This window comes from Artibeus jamaicensis, unplaced genomic scaffold, assembly GCF_021234435.1.
Source record: "Artibeus jamaicensis isolate MK-2021 breed Jamaican fruit bat unplaced genomic scaffold, CSHL_Jam_final contig_47, whole genome shotgun sequence".
NCBI classification, from domain to species: Eukaryota; Metazoa; Chordata; class Mammalia; order Chiroptera; family Phyllostomidae; genus Artibeus; species Artibeus jamaicensis.
The window spans coordinates 355,160-369,402 of NW_026521848.1; the positions used below are offsets into that span (position 1 = coordinate 355,160).

Below are 14,243 nucleotides of genomic sequence, written 5' to 3' on the forward strand. Positions count from 1 at the left end.
AAACCTCTAGGATTAGATGAAAAGTAAAATGAATAGACATGTATTTATTTTATGTGTATTATTATTTTTAATCACCTGAGGGTAGGTTATTGATTTTAGAGTGATGGGAAGGGAGAGAGTGAAACGTCAGTGTGAGGAACATCAGTCAGTTGCCCCCCCCCCCCACTGTGTGCCCTGACTGGGGACAGAACCTGCGACTTAGGCATGTGCTCCGACAAGCTTGGAACCTGCAACCTCCTGGTGTAGGGGACTGTGCTCCAACCACCCGAGCCACCTGTTGGGGTGACACATACTTCTTTTACACAGGTGGGCACAGAGTGACAGTCAACAATGAACGTGATAACAATAATAATGAGGGATTCTGTGTGCTGTGGTTGTGAATTGCTGGGTGGGGGTGGAATATTACTTCGATATTTTAAAAACATGTTATCAGATCTGTTATCCTAGATGCAAACAGACATAGGCAGGCTCAGTTAAGGTGACAATTGACCTTTGTTAGGGAAAAATACTACCCTGGGGGGTTGTCTGTCTCACTTTTCTATAATTTGCGTGTGGTATAACATTTTCTTCTAGTAGGAGGGCACCATACACTTTCCCGGTTTTCATAGTCTGACCCCGAAGTGGGTTTGTATTTACCACGGCCCACTTACTTCCCACTGCGGGCACTCAGGTGCTGTTATTAACATGATCCCCTCTGGTTGTGCAACTGGGGTTTGTGACCTCAAGGTTCAGTTAGGGCCAAGGCTGTAAGAACACGATGCTCCATAAATCCAGAAGCCAGAAAGAAAGAATTTTATAAGTAAATATTTTTTTGCCACAACAGTTATAGAGGGCCGTGTTTTTATAGTCACTTCAGCTCCCACCCAGATTAAGGTAGTTAGTGGTCCTTGTTGGTGTAGGGGGTGAGCACATTCCCATAATTAGGTTCTGGTGTTTATACATAAAATTCCTTTCTCAATATTCCTTTTCCACTAATTTCTACAACTTCCATTATTTTTTTGGCTTTTTATTCATTTAGCAATAATTAAATTATCAGGACAAACTTTTCTTTTAACTTCTCTTTTACACAATAGAATTTTATGCAGCAGAAAGAAAGAAGGAGCTCCTGCCCTTCACCACAGCATGGATGGAACTGGAGAACATTATGGCAAGTGAAATAAACCAGGTGGTGAAAGACAAATATTGTATGATCTCACTTATAAGTGGAAACCAATCAACAAAACAAACGAGTGAACAAAATAGAACCAGAGGCACTGAAATTAAGACCGAGCTGATAGTGACCAGAGGGGAGGATGGAGGAGGATAATGGGGAAAGGAAGGGAAGGATGAACTCGAGGACCAACTATAAAGAACACATGGGCAAGGACAGTGGGAGGTGGGGTGGGTAGGGCAGGGGAGAGTAATGGGAGAAAAAAGGGGACAACTGTAAATAAACAATAAAAAAATTATAAAAATTAAAATGTATACACCTCTTTCCTTCATTTTGCAATAGCGTTCTTCTAAATTTCAAGAGGAAACATAAAAATAGTTTAATTGATAATACAAAAGTTTTCTTGTACACCTTAAGTGATTATTGACAACTGGGCTATGTACACAAGGTCTGAGAAAAGCCTAAAAAACAAGTATAATAATAATAGTAGTAATAAAGTTATTATTATTAATATTAGCAGACAGGTAAAGACAATCAAACAAACAAGGCTCACCATCGATTTGTAGGCACACCAGCCTGGGACGGCTGCCTGTCTCTGATGCCGGCAGCTTCTCATCCTGGAGAGTCTTCGGTCTCCACCGGAGGTGGAGGCGGGCGTCAGAGCCAGGGGCAGATGTCCGTTCTCTGTTAGGCATCGGATGAGATTCCTTCCAACAGTGTTGGAGAGAGTCTTAAATTAATCTATTTTCTAACAGACAAAAATCTCCTTGTTGTACGTTGTGGTCTTTGAAGTCTTCATCTTCCAGCAGCACAGTGTAAAGTTGTTACTCTTGGTATTTAGCGAATTATTGATGGGAAAGGGGAACAAAGGGACTTAGACATTGAGCTTAATAAACTAGGAAGCATAACCTGTCTACAGTTTATGCTTCCACTCCCGGGGACTGTAGCATTGCTCTGTCAAGGAAATTAATGCTCTTCCCTCCCCACTTGGGGACCAGATTGTTGGGGAGGGGGGTTTAGGGGGAGATGCTGGACCATAGAGGTCTGTCAGCCTAAATAGGAGGTGTGGACCCATCTAAAGCCCATGAAAACTTGGGAAGTCAATTAGTCATTTTGAGAAAGCCCCTGGTTTGTTCCAAACCCAAGCTCCTGGTTGAAAGCCGAGGGGAACAAAGAACGTTCTGTCTTGCCTGACGACCTGCACTCTCGTGGGGCATGCACCTGTTCCCTCCATGGCCATGTGGCCCTAGCAGCTTGAATACCGCAGCACAACGATGGGCCACAGCTGGGAACACACACTAAACGAACAGGATGTTGGACCGGAGTGGATATTTAACATGGAGCAGAAACACTGGACACTGGCTTTTGTCTTGGTCTTGCTGAAGACAAGATCGAGCCTTTTCTACGGTAGGACGGGTGGAGATGGGACATTGGGAGGTCAGGAGGGGAACCCCCTTAATTTTACATCATCAACAAAGCTCACCACGGAACCACATCCTCCCATGTCGGTCTCAGGAAATCCTTTTCCTCAACGTACCACTAGAATTCATTCTCCACCAGTAACAAAATGTGTGTATGTTACTAACTTATCCACCCCTACAAGCTGGTTAGTGAGCCCTTGCTATTAATGCAGAATGTCTCCTTTTAGTAGTTGATTCGCATGTCCCTTCATCTAGATTCATAGGGCAGCTGGTGACCGTTTCATAACAAGAAAGACTATGTTTACCACGGATTTCAGGCTGAGGAGCAGTATAGGGAGAGCTTTTGGCCGAGGGAGATTAAAAGCTTCTGAAAATATACCTAGTTAAGTTTTAATTGTATCATTTGTATGTTTCACCAATCCAGAGAATTGGGGGTGATAGGCACAATGAAAATTCTGTAGAATAAGCCAAATATTACAAAGGGGTGGCATTATCTCTCTAGTAAAAGGAGTCCCTCAGTCATTGTAACTCAGAGGGAATTCCCCAGCCAGGAATTAATTTTTTCTATGATAATAATTTGCCTACCATTAAGGCTTTGCTTTCCTCCAAGGAAATGCCTCAACCCATGAATCATAACTAACACATATTTGTATTTTGAAATGGTGGAATTTGGATAAAATCTAATCACCGCACCTCAAATGGAGCGAGAGGAAGTGGGGAATGTCTTCATGAGCCACAAAGTGATTTTCCAGGCTTAGGTTTGAACATGTGAACACCTGCTATACACTTTATGAGCTTAAGTAGCAGTAATATTATTCACTCCATGAAATCTTCCTTTAGAACTCTAGTGTTTTAGTTCTTGAACATGTGAAAACATAGGTAATTAAGCTCCCATAGATAAGATTGGCTTCTGATTGGGTCCAAGCTATATCTGTTTGCCTGGGACAATAGTTTCCCCTTTTTGTTGCTGTATTTTCTTCTGCAGCTTTCTGGTGGAACCGTAAAAGAGATTTTAAAAGTTAATTTAATAGGAAGTAAGGAGCATTCTCAGGTGGATAATTTGGTGGTTTAATGCTGCCCGTCTAGCTGTAGCATCAGTTAAATAATTTCCATTTGCTTCTATGGCAACAGTGATAGAATGTCCTGGAATTTTAATAATTGCCAATTGTTTCAATTTCTACATGATATCTAATAAATCTATAACCTATTTTCCATTCTTTGTGGGCCGTTCTGAGAAAATTAAGAGGGCTTACTGCTTTAACAATAGTCTAAAGTTGTGAGTTGCACCAAAGGTATAGCTGTTATCAATGTAAATACTGGCAGTTTGATCTTTGGCCAGTTGAGAAGCCTGAGTTAGTACAATTAATTAGGCTAGTGGTGCGGATCTTACTCAGGTAAATAAGAACCTTCACGTACGTCTGCATGGAAGTTACTGCATACCTGGCTGGGTAACTTCCCTGTTTATTTTTTTGTTTAAATCCATCTGTAAACCAAATTAAATCAGTCTTATCAATAGAAGTCTCCTGTGGACTATTCCTAGGAACAAGAAGGTGGTCAGTAAGCACAACGCAATTGTGGATGTCTTCACCCTGCAAAGAAGGCAGCAAAGGTGCTGGGTTAATACTGTGACTTTGACTTCAAGTAAAATTAGGTGCAGAAGGCAAGAGCCAGTCGGCTGACAGAAGTGCTGAGGCACATGCACGGCACCTCTTCTCAGTGATGTTTTCAGAGGCAGACGGTGGTGGCTGCGCTTGGGGCCGACAAGGGTAGGGAGGGTTGAGGATGTGTTGACCACCCCGAAGAGCCTCACTGACAGCGAGAGTGGTGTGGGCAAGTCTAGTCTGCTCTTGAGGTTCACAGCTGCTACTTTGGATCCAGAACTTGCAGCAACAATAGGTGTTGACTTTAAGGTGAAAACAGCTCCAGTGCATGGAAACGAGGCTAAACTTGCAATATAGGATGAAGAGAGGTTCAGAACTCGAACTCTCGGTTATTGTGGAGGTGCACAGGGTGTTCTATCAGTATATGATGTCACAAGATGTTACACTGGATAATTGGTTAAGTGGATTGGAAACATACTGCATGAGAAATGACATAGTACACATGGCTAGTTGGAAATAAAATTGATAAGGAAAATCATGAAGTTGATATTTAAATGAGGGCCTGCAATTAGCATGAAAGCATTACCTGTTATTATAGAGGCAAGTGCGAACACCTGTGATGGTCTACACGGTGCCTTTGAGGAAGTCGTTGAAAGGATCGCCTGGATTGTGGGAAAGTGAGAACCAGAACAAAGGAGTCAGACTGTCACATCGGGGAGAAGGCCATGGAGCGGGAGCCTGCAGAGGTTATTGCTCTGTGTCATAAACTCTGGGAAATGCCATCTCTTGCGTATCTGATCAGATAGGGACATCTTTCTGTGTATAAACTCTAACTGCTATTTTAGGGACCTTGCAGTTTGCACATATTTGTTTTGTATCATGCAAGTGAATATTTGCAGGCCAGGTAAAATGTTATTGTAAACACACGCAGTTTGCAGTCCAAGGTTTTTTACGTAACAAAATCAGTGTACGTTTCTAAGTGCATTTGATTTTTTAAAAATCTTTTTTAAAAAAGATTTTATTTACTTATTTTTAGAGAGAGAAAGGGAGGGAGAAAGAGAGGGAGAGAAACATCAATGTGCGGTTGCCTCTTGTGCACCTGCATCAGGGACCTGGCCCCCAACCCAGGCATGTGCCCTGACTGGGAATTGAACCAGCGACCCTTTGGTTCACAGGCTGGCACTCAATCCACTGAGCCACACCAGCCAGGGCAATTGATTTTATGATTTACATTTATCATGTGATTTTAAAAAATCTCCTATCTAATGTATGTTGAGAACAAGGCCTACTTTTGGTCTTCTTTTTTGCTTAAATACTCCTATCAATTACTGAATTAATTGGTAAGTAGAATTCCCAGAACTACTGGGAGATTACAGGTATCATCCCATCTGATGAATTTCTTTAGAAATAAAAAAGAGCATGATTCCACAGCTTTCTTAGGATGCCTGTTGACAGATTCTCTTTTAGTACTAAGCAAAATTCTTTTTACAGCATACAGTCCAGGCCAATTTATAATTAAATCTCCGTTCTGATGATGTTTCTAAAACAGCATTGATATATTTTTCTAATCTACTTCAAGGAGTAGCTCAGTTGCTTAACTGGAGTTTTAATTCTGTGATATGTGCGCATTGGATTCATGAGCCTTTTTTTGCACAGCATTTTCAGTTACGTGGTATTCAGCACAAAGGCAGTAAGGTTTTCCCTCACTCTGGTTTCAGAAGGACATGAATAGTGTATTTATGTGGTTCATGTTAGCAGCTAACACTTGTTAGACCAACACCTTTTGCTGTAAGCATTGGTGGTGTTTGTCCAGGTACCTCTCTCCATTGAAACTTGTGTAATATTTATAAATAATTGTATCTTATGACTTCCCTAAATTGGGTGTTGATATTAAAAACCTATGCCTGTGTTTTGAGGATTGGGAAGAAACCCCACTAAATGATGATTTGAGAAAGACCAGTTGCTTCCAGATTTTGATTGTGTATGGAAAACATTGTTGAAGTAAAACTCTTGGTAATTTATTGCAACAAGTAGTCAGTATTTTATCAAAACCAACTTGTATGGACTAATACATCTTCGCCACAGTATTCAAGTTTCTAATCTCTAGCTCTTGTGCATTGTATATATTTTTTTACTCATACGTTATTTAATTCACATTGAACTCTGCTATTTAAGCCTCTGCTATTTAAGCCTGAAAATTTGTCTTTTCAGGCAGGTCACTATAATACCGGAAATAAAAACAAATTCCTAGGAAGTTTGTTCTGTGTATGTGGTTGCAAAGGATAAGCATTTTTGTGGGTCCTCTTTATAATATCTGTGATAATGGATTTACTTCAAGTTGGGTTCTTTCTGAAATGTCCATCTTCACATAAGAAAACCTTATGTTCTCCTTGGTTCACACTTGTTAGACATCATTACATGTAATTAGAGGTTTTAGGCAGTATGTATGTTTTTACCAAGTACAAAAACATTTGTCCTGGCTGGTGTGACTCAGTGGATTGAGTGCCAACCCATGAACCAAAGGGTTGTGGGTAGGATTCCCAGTCAGGGCACATGACTGAGTTGCAGGCCAGGTCCCCAGTAGGGGGCGAGCAAGAGGCAACCACACATTGATGTTTCCTTCTCTTTCTTCCTCTTTTGCGCTCTCTCTAAAAATAAATAAAATCTTTAGCCTTGGCTGGTGTAGCTCAGTGGATTGAGCACCAGCCTGCGAATCAAGGGGTCACAGGCTTGATTCTCAAAGGACCTGGGTTGTGGGCCAGGTCCCCAGTGGGGGGCACGTGAGATGCAATCACATGTTGATGCTTCGCTCCCTCTCTTTCTCTCTCCCTTTCCTCTAAAAAGTAAATAAAATCTTAAATTAAAAAAACCTAGAAAAATTTACTGATTTTATGTTGGAAAAAGTTAGCCAACACATGTACTTAAGATTTGTGTTACACTAAAATTGTAGATTTGTCTATTCATGTAGTGTCTATATTGACAAGACATTTGTGTTTATTGCTTTTTGCTTTGGGGACTATATAATAACTTTCTCCACATTGGATTAGGGCCCTGATTTGGTCTGAATTTGGATACATATTAGTCACTTAAGTTTTAAAAATGAATTGTGTTTGACTTATATTGTAACTTTGTATAGTTTTTTTTAACACACATGGACTGCTTTCCTTAGATGCAAAAAGAAGTGTAGAACAAAGAAGTGTAGAACGTGATGAGAATGCAATAAAGACCCAACGGAGTGAGGAACATAAATGAAGGAGAGCCCACACTGTCTTTTCTGTTCGAGCACACTGCATGTCTGCAGAGAGGTGGCTGTCACAGCGGGAAAGCCCTTTGCCTACTGAGTCTCATTGCTGATTATAATATGATCTGTATGTTTTTTTTTTTAATTTTATTTAGTTACTTTTCAAGTACATTTTTTTCCCTTCCCCCCCTTTTTTTTAAAAATTTTATTTAGTTACTGATCTGTATGTTTTTTTTTACATTTTTTATTGATTATGCCATTACATTTGTTCTATTCCCCCCCTCCATTCCCCTCCACCCTGCACACCCCTCCCCCACCATTCCTCCCCCCTTTAGTTCATGAACACGTGTCTCAGGTTCTTTAGATTCTGTATTTCCCCTACTATTCATGCCCTCCCCCTATCTATTTTCTATCTACTGTCTATGCTACTTATTTTCTGTACCTTCTCCTCCTCCCACTCTCCTGTTGCTAACCCTCCATGTGATCTTCATTTCTATGGTTCACTCCTGATCTAGCTGTCCTTTTAGTTTGCTTTTGTTTTAGGTCTGGTTGTTGATAAATGTGAGTTTGCTGTCCTTTCACTGTTCATCTTTTTTATCTTCTTTTTCTTAGGTAAGTCTCTTGAACATTTCATATAATAAGGGCTTGGTGATGATGAACTCCTTGAATTTGATCTTATCTGAAAAGCACTTTATCTGTCCTTCCATTCTAAATGAAAACTTTGCTGGATAGAGAAATCTTGGTTGTAGGTCTTTGGATTTCATGACTTGGAATATCTCTTTCCAGCCCCTTCTTGCCTTGAAGGTCTCTTTTGAGAAATCAGCTGACAGTCTAATGGGAACTCCTGTGTAGGTGACAGTCCCCTTATCTCTTGCTGCTTCTAGGATTCTCTCCTTCATTTTAATCTTGGCTAATGTAATTATGATGTGCCTTGGTGTGTTTCTTCTTGGGTGTAACTTCTCTGGGACTCTCTGAGCTTCCTGGATTTCCTGGAAGTCTATTTCCTTTGCCAGAATGGGGAAGTTCTCTTTTATTATTTGTTCAAATAAGGTTTCCACTCATGACTGTTCCTCTTCCTCTTCTGGTACCCCTATAATTCAAATGTTGGAACGTTTAAAGATGTCCTGGAGGTTCCTAAGCCTCTCCTCATTTTTTGGAATTCTTGTTTCTTTATATTTTTCTGTTTGGTCATTTTTTTCCTTCCTTCTGGTCTACTCCCTTGATTTGAGTCCCAGTTTCCTTTCCATTACTATTGGTTTCCTGTGCATTTCCATTCATTTCAATTAGTTTAGCCTTCATATGTTCCTCTAATTTGTGACTAAAATCAACCAGTTCTGTGAGCATCCTGATCACCAGTGTTTTGAACTGTGCATCTGAAAGTTTGGCTATTTCTTCATCACTTAGATTTATCAGCTCTGGGGCTCTGAGTTGTTCTTGAGCCATGTTTTTATCTGTTTGTGCTTGTTACGTATGAGGAGTGGAGCCTTAGTTGTTTACCAGGGCGGGGCCACCCAGGTCACTGGTTTGTGACGCTAAATATGGAGGTGGGGAGAGAGGGAGCAATGACGGTCCTGTCTGCTCGCCCAGTCTGTCCCACCACTCGCCCCCGCCTGTTTATCTGAGCGGAAATGTGCGAGCCCGCCTCCCTTCTCTGTGCGGTCTCAATGCTCGCCTCTTCACTGGTTTATCTGCACGCAAATGCTCGACCAACCACAGACAGCCAGCCTCGGCTCTTGCCTGTGTCTTCCGGTAGCCAGCCCGCACCTGGGATCCGTGCCTTTGGCTGCCTGCGCACCACCCATGTTGGGGATCTTTTTGGCCAACCCGCTCCGCTGCTGGTTTTGCCCCTCTTACCAGTTAGCTGAGCATTTCGTTGTTTTTGGACTCCGTATTGTCAATTTTCTGTGTGGTTTGGTTGGGTTTATTGTTGTTAAGACTTTATTGTTTTTAGATTTGGTTGTGTGAGGACACAAGGTGTTTCCACCTATGCCTCCATCTTGGCAGAAGTCCTGATCTGTATGTTTTGGACTTAAAACTTCTTTCTAAAAGTTTTTCCTTCACTTTATTTTATGTATAAAAAGTTAAAAGTTTATAATTAAGGTGACCTAGAGTGGGAGCTTTAGATAAATCTCTAAAGACTTTACAACTTGTGCCCTGGCTGGTGTGGTTTAGTGGACTGAGTGCTGGCCTGTGGACTGCAAGGTATCCAGTACGATTCCCAGTCTGGGCACATGCCTGGGCTGTGGGCCAGGTTCCCAGCTGGGGGCGCATGAGAGACGACAACTGATCAATGTTTCTTTTACACAACAATGTTTCTCTCCCTCTTTCTCCCTCCCCTCTCTCTAAAAATAAGTAAAATCTTTAAAAATATTTCTTAAAAAAGCACGTTAATGTGATAGGAGACTCAAGACTTGGAAAATTTTAGCTTAAGGTAAAAAAAGTTATAAGTCTAGCCAGTAATGTGTATGTTAAAGCTTTTGTTTCAGAAACTACAGATAAGGCTCATTCTGGATCCTGGGAAAAACAGCTGACCTCCTGGGGCACAGCCTAGAGATTACAGCCTGGGGACAAGTTGGAGGCATCTGGGCCTTTGTCTTCCAGGGGAGCAGACAACCACCCCCAACCACCCCTGCCTGCTTTGGAACAGCTCACTGCCAAGGACAGGAGTGTTGCAGCTTCTGAATCTCAAAGCCTTCACCACACCTTGTTTGTCCTCCCCGACCCCCCTTATAAGAGATGTGGCCAGGAAGAGAGGGGAAGATGGTTTGTTAGGGTATGAACCTACTATCTTCTTGGATCACTGGCCATCTGAATAAAGCACCCATAAAAGATTCAATCACCATCATTGCTTATTGGATTTGTTAGTTGTTAGGACGGGCAGGGTAGGACAAAATGGCAGCTGAACTACAACCTGGAAAAGACAGCTGACATCAAACCAGAGAGCCAAAAGGGCGGGCTTTATCGGCATAGCAACCCGAGCCTGAGGAGAACCACCAATGATATATTGCTGCTTTGTTCAAAGGGGACCAATCCCCAGCTCCTACGAAGAGAGCCAACCAAAATAAAACCCCACCACATTCCCTGCTTGGGCGCAACTTTCCGGGCTCCACTCTGGGGACTAGAGAACCTTGCCCAGGTGCACAAACCCCAGTAAAGCTCTAGACTGCCTAACTTGGTGGCTGATTGGCATTTCTTCCTCAGTGGAGCCTAAGAAAACCTTTCAGTAGTGACAGGCAGCCCAAACACCGGTGTCTTTTTCGGTTACAATGTGAGAGAGAAGCATTGATCAGTTGCCTCCCATATGCACCCAGGGTGGGAATTGTACACGACTGGAGCAGGAATCAAACCTGCAACCCAGGCACATGCCCTGAATGACAATCAAACCTGTAACTTGTCAGTTACAGAAGGATGTCTCCACCAATGAGCCATACCGACCAAGGCAGCAGCCTGTTGGCAGACAGCCAAGAGCAGAGTATTTTACCTGGGGCAAACAGAATCAGAGCCTGCCCATTGACATCCTTTGTAGCTGGCTGTTGTAATATGTTAATTGTGTTCTTTAGGAGTCTATTTCCTAGATCATAAAACTAAACCACCCACATATTGGATTAGAGTGGAATCTCAGGAAGTTTAACATCATTTAAATCAGCTTTTAGTATCCAAGACAATACGTGGACACTCTCCATATGCCCCTGGGGCATTACCATCCAAGAAAACTTGTAGAGGTATTTCCCTTGTATTTTTTTTAAACAGTAAAGCTAAAAAGGCATTACATAATTCTATAATTGAAAAATATAGCCCTGGCTGGTGTGGCTCAGTGAATTGAGCACGGGCCTGAGAACCAAGGGATTGCCATTCGATTCCCAGTCAGGGCACATACCTGGGTTTCGGGCCAGTTCCCAGCAGGAATGCATGAGAGGCAACCACATACTGATGTTTCTCTCCCTCTCTTCTTTCTCTTCCTTCCCCCTCTAAAGATGAATAAATAAAATCTTTAAAAATATATAGGCAGTCCACAGGAATACCCGATAATAGATTATGTGGGCTTGGAACCACAATGTGTTTGGGAATAACTACTTATAGCTACGAGACTCTGAACAAATCTTCATCCTTTCCCACTAATTTTTTTTTTTTTTTTTTTTTTTACTGGAAGAGTAGAAGAATTACAGCGGCTTGTACAGGGAATTATAAGCCAATTTTTAAAAAGTAATCTTGCATATTGGGCTCTACTCCAGCTACTGTATAAAGGTGATCAGTGGCTGGGAAGGCCTGAGGTTGCATTAGGACATTCTGTATCAACCCTTCAGGCTCAAGACTACTTTCCTCTTGTAGACGTTCCTTTACAATGATTATTTTCTCTATGGGTTAAGTATCTGATTTACTCACTTCCAAATGCATTTCACCCTATTGGAAAAAGTATATGTGGGTGTCATTGGTTCAAAAAAAATTTTGCCCTATTAGGTGAATTGGAATAGGTATTGCCCCTGAACATTCCCTGGTTGAAAGGGGACAGGTTCTGATGTAAAATAGTCATTGTTTGACAAAATATTCCTCCTGTTACCAAAAAGAGTGGGATTCGGCTGCTTGCCATGGAATACAGGCATAACCCTTTAAAGACTGAGGGGGAAAGAAAAAGACCTTATTAAAGTGTTGCCAAATTTGGGGGAGCAGGGGATCCTTTGGCCTCAGGCTCCTCTTTTTTGCAAAAACATAGAAAGAATCCAACCACCCCAGGACCAGCGACAGAGTCCAGAAATCTCACTTCATTTTTTAAGATTAATTCTTTTATTGTTCTATTACCGTTGTCCCAATTTTCCCCCACTGCTCTCCCCTGCCTCACCCCCACAGTAGGTCTCCACCCTGCTACCCACGTCCAGGAGTCATTTACCCAGGTCATTCTTATCTGTCTTTTTGTTTTGGGGCCTGAGGCTGGTGCGTGAATGGCTCTTCAGCCTCAGGCTCCTTTCCTGGAGCGTGTGCTGGTGGAGCTGGCACTGCCAGCACCTCACCGCAGCCTTTTTTCCACTCTGGGGCCTGGGGTCACTGCTGACCACTGCGCGCAGGGGCTCCATCAGTGGGGCCCAGTGTCTGAAGCTGCTCGCACTACCAAACTGGGGAGTGTCCTGGCCTGTATGTTCACGCATTGATGTCAGAGTGAGAGAAGGGGTGCAGTCTAGGACCCATGGGGTGTGGAGCTGCAGTGGCCAGCAGGCTGCCACCAGGGCACGTGTCCCTGGGGTGTGGCCCAGTGTGTGGGACTTGGCCTGCAAGCTGCTTCCCCAACCAGGCAAGGAAGGGGGTGCAGAAGAGCAAAAAGGGGGCCAAGTCTTTGCCTGCCTCTTGTTTAAATCTTTGGGCCCCAAGTCCTGTGTGCTCCAGAAGTACCCTACTCATTTAGCCAATCCCAGCTAGACTGGCAGGCATGCCCCTCCTCTTGTTGCCAAGTTAATTTCCATAGTACACTTGTGTTCTGAACTTTTTAGCCTGTGCACACTCTGTGCAAGCTTCCTGCTGCTCTGTCACGAGTTGTGCTGTTTAGTTTACCTCTATCCACAGGTATGGAAATTTGTCATGCACTGGCTGCAGTGTTAGTCCTGCACCTTCGGCCCTTCTCGATGTCCCCCCACCCTGCTTCCCAGCAATCTCACCAGACTCCCCTGTAACACTGCCATTTTCACAGAAGCTTTACTCTAGGGAGGAGGCAGTTTAGTTGGGTGTGGTTAAGAACATATACAGTAGCCCCAGGATCTACAAGGGTCTTAGTAGTTTCCTGTTTTCATGCTAATTTTAATTTCTACTGAACTGTTAGTAAGAAGAAAGGGAAATACCCTTTCATAGTCCTTGGAGCAACCACATTCTTGCTTCTGATTCTTTTCTCCTAAGTTACATTTCAGTTTCCTATAGTCCTTCTTAAGGTGAACAGAAGCCTCCACAGGAGTTTCCCAGTGAACTTTATTTACTTATTCTGCTGCTTTTGCTCCCAGAAACCAGTAGGTATATTAATTGAAACAGGTCAAAATAGCCAGGGTTGCATGTTCTAACAGTTACATTAATTTTCTTTGTGAACCATCAGGGACGTGGAGAAAATCAGAAAAATCTTTAGGTCGATTCCTTAACTTCCTTCTAGATGAAGGAACATACACCATTTGCTTATTCCCCGCTTCCTGACCAGCTTTTCTCCAAAGGGAACTGCTAGAATTCCTGCATTATTTTTGTCTGAATTCCTATTCTGGTTTTTCCTATGTCAATAGGGAGTAGCAGGGGATAGATGAGATAGAAGGATAAAGAAGGGAGGGGAAGGGCAAGTCCAGACATGGAAACTCCAAAACTGTAGAAGGGGAAGAAATGGGGTGTGGGCATTTATTAGCTTCAGAAGTTTTTAGTTCAGAGACAGTCTCTAAAGATTTTTATTAACCTCTTAAAAAATCTATGCTCCTTCTGGAAGCTTCTAATTTCCAATCAAGATAAGCTTCTCATTCATTCAATTTAATTGTAGAGCTGACATGTTTAAATTTTGCATACAAAAAATTAATTTAGATACAACCCCCTCCCAAAAAACCCCCTCCAGCATTCCCCCTGCTTAGTTCATGTCCATGGGTCATACACACAGTTCTTTGGCTTCTATATTTCTTATACTGCTCTTAACCTCCCCATTTATTTTGTGCCCACCATTTATGCTTCTTATTCCCCATACCTTTTCCCTCCATAATCCTTCCTTCCCTTCCTCGCTGATAACCCTCCACTAGATCTCCATATTTGTGATTCTGTTCCTGTTCTAGTTGTTTGTTTATTTTGTTTTTGTTTTTTGGGGGGGTTTTAAGGTTCAGTTGCTG

At 42.4% G+C, this 14,243-nt stretch overlaps 1 pseudogene; it reads left to right on the forward strand.

Moving 5' to 3' along the window:
- Positions 1-3,993: 3,993 nt before the first annotated feature.
- On the forward strand, positions 3,994-5,044 carry LOC119058453 (ras-related protein Rab-18-like; annotated as a pseudogene).
- The last annotated feature ends 9,199 nt before the right edge of the window (positions 5,045-14,243 follow it).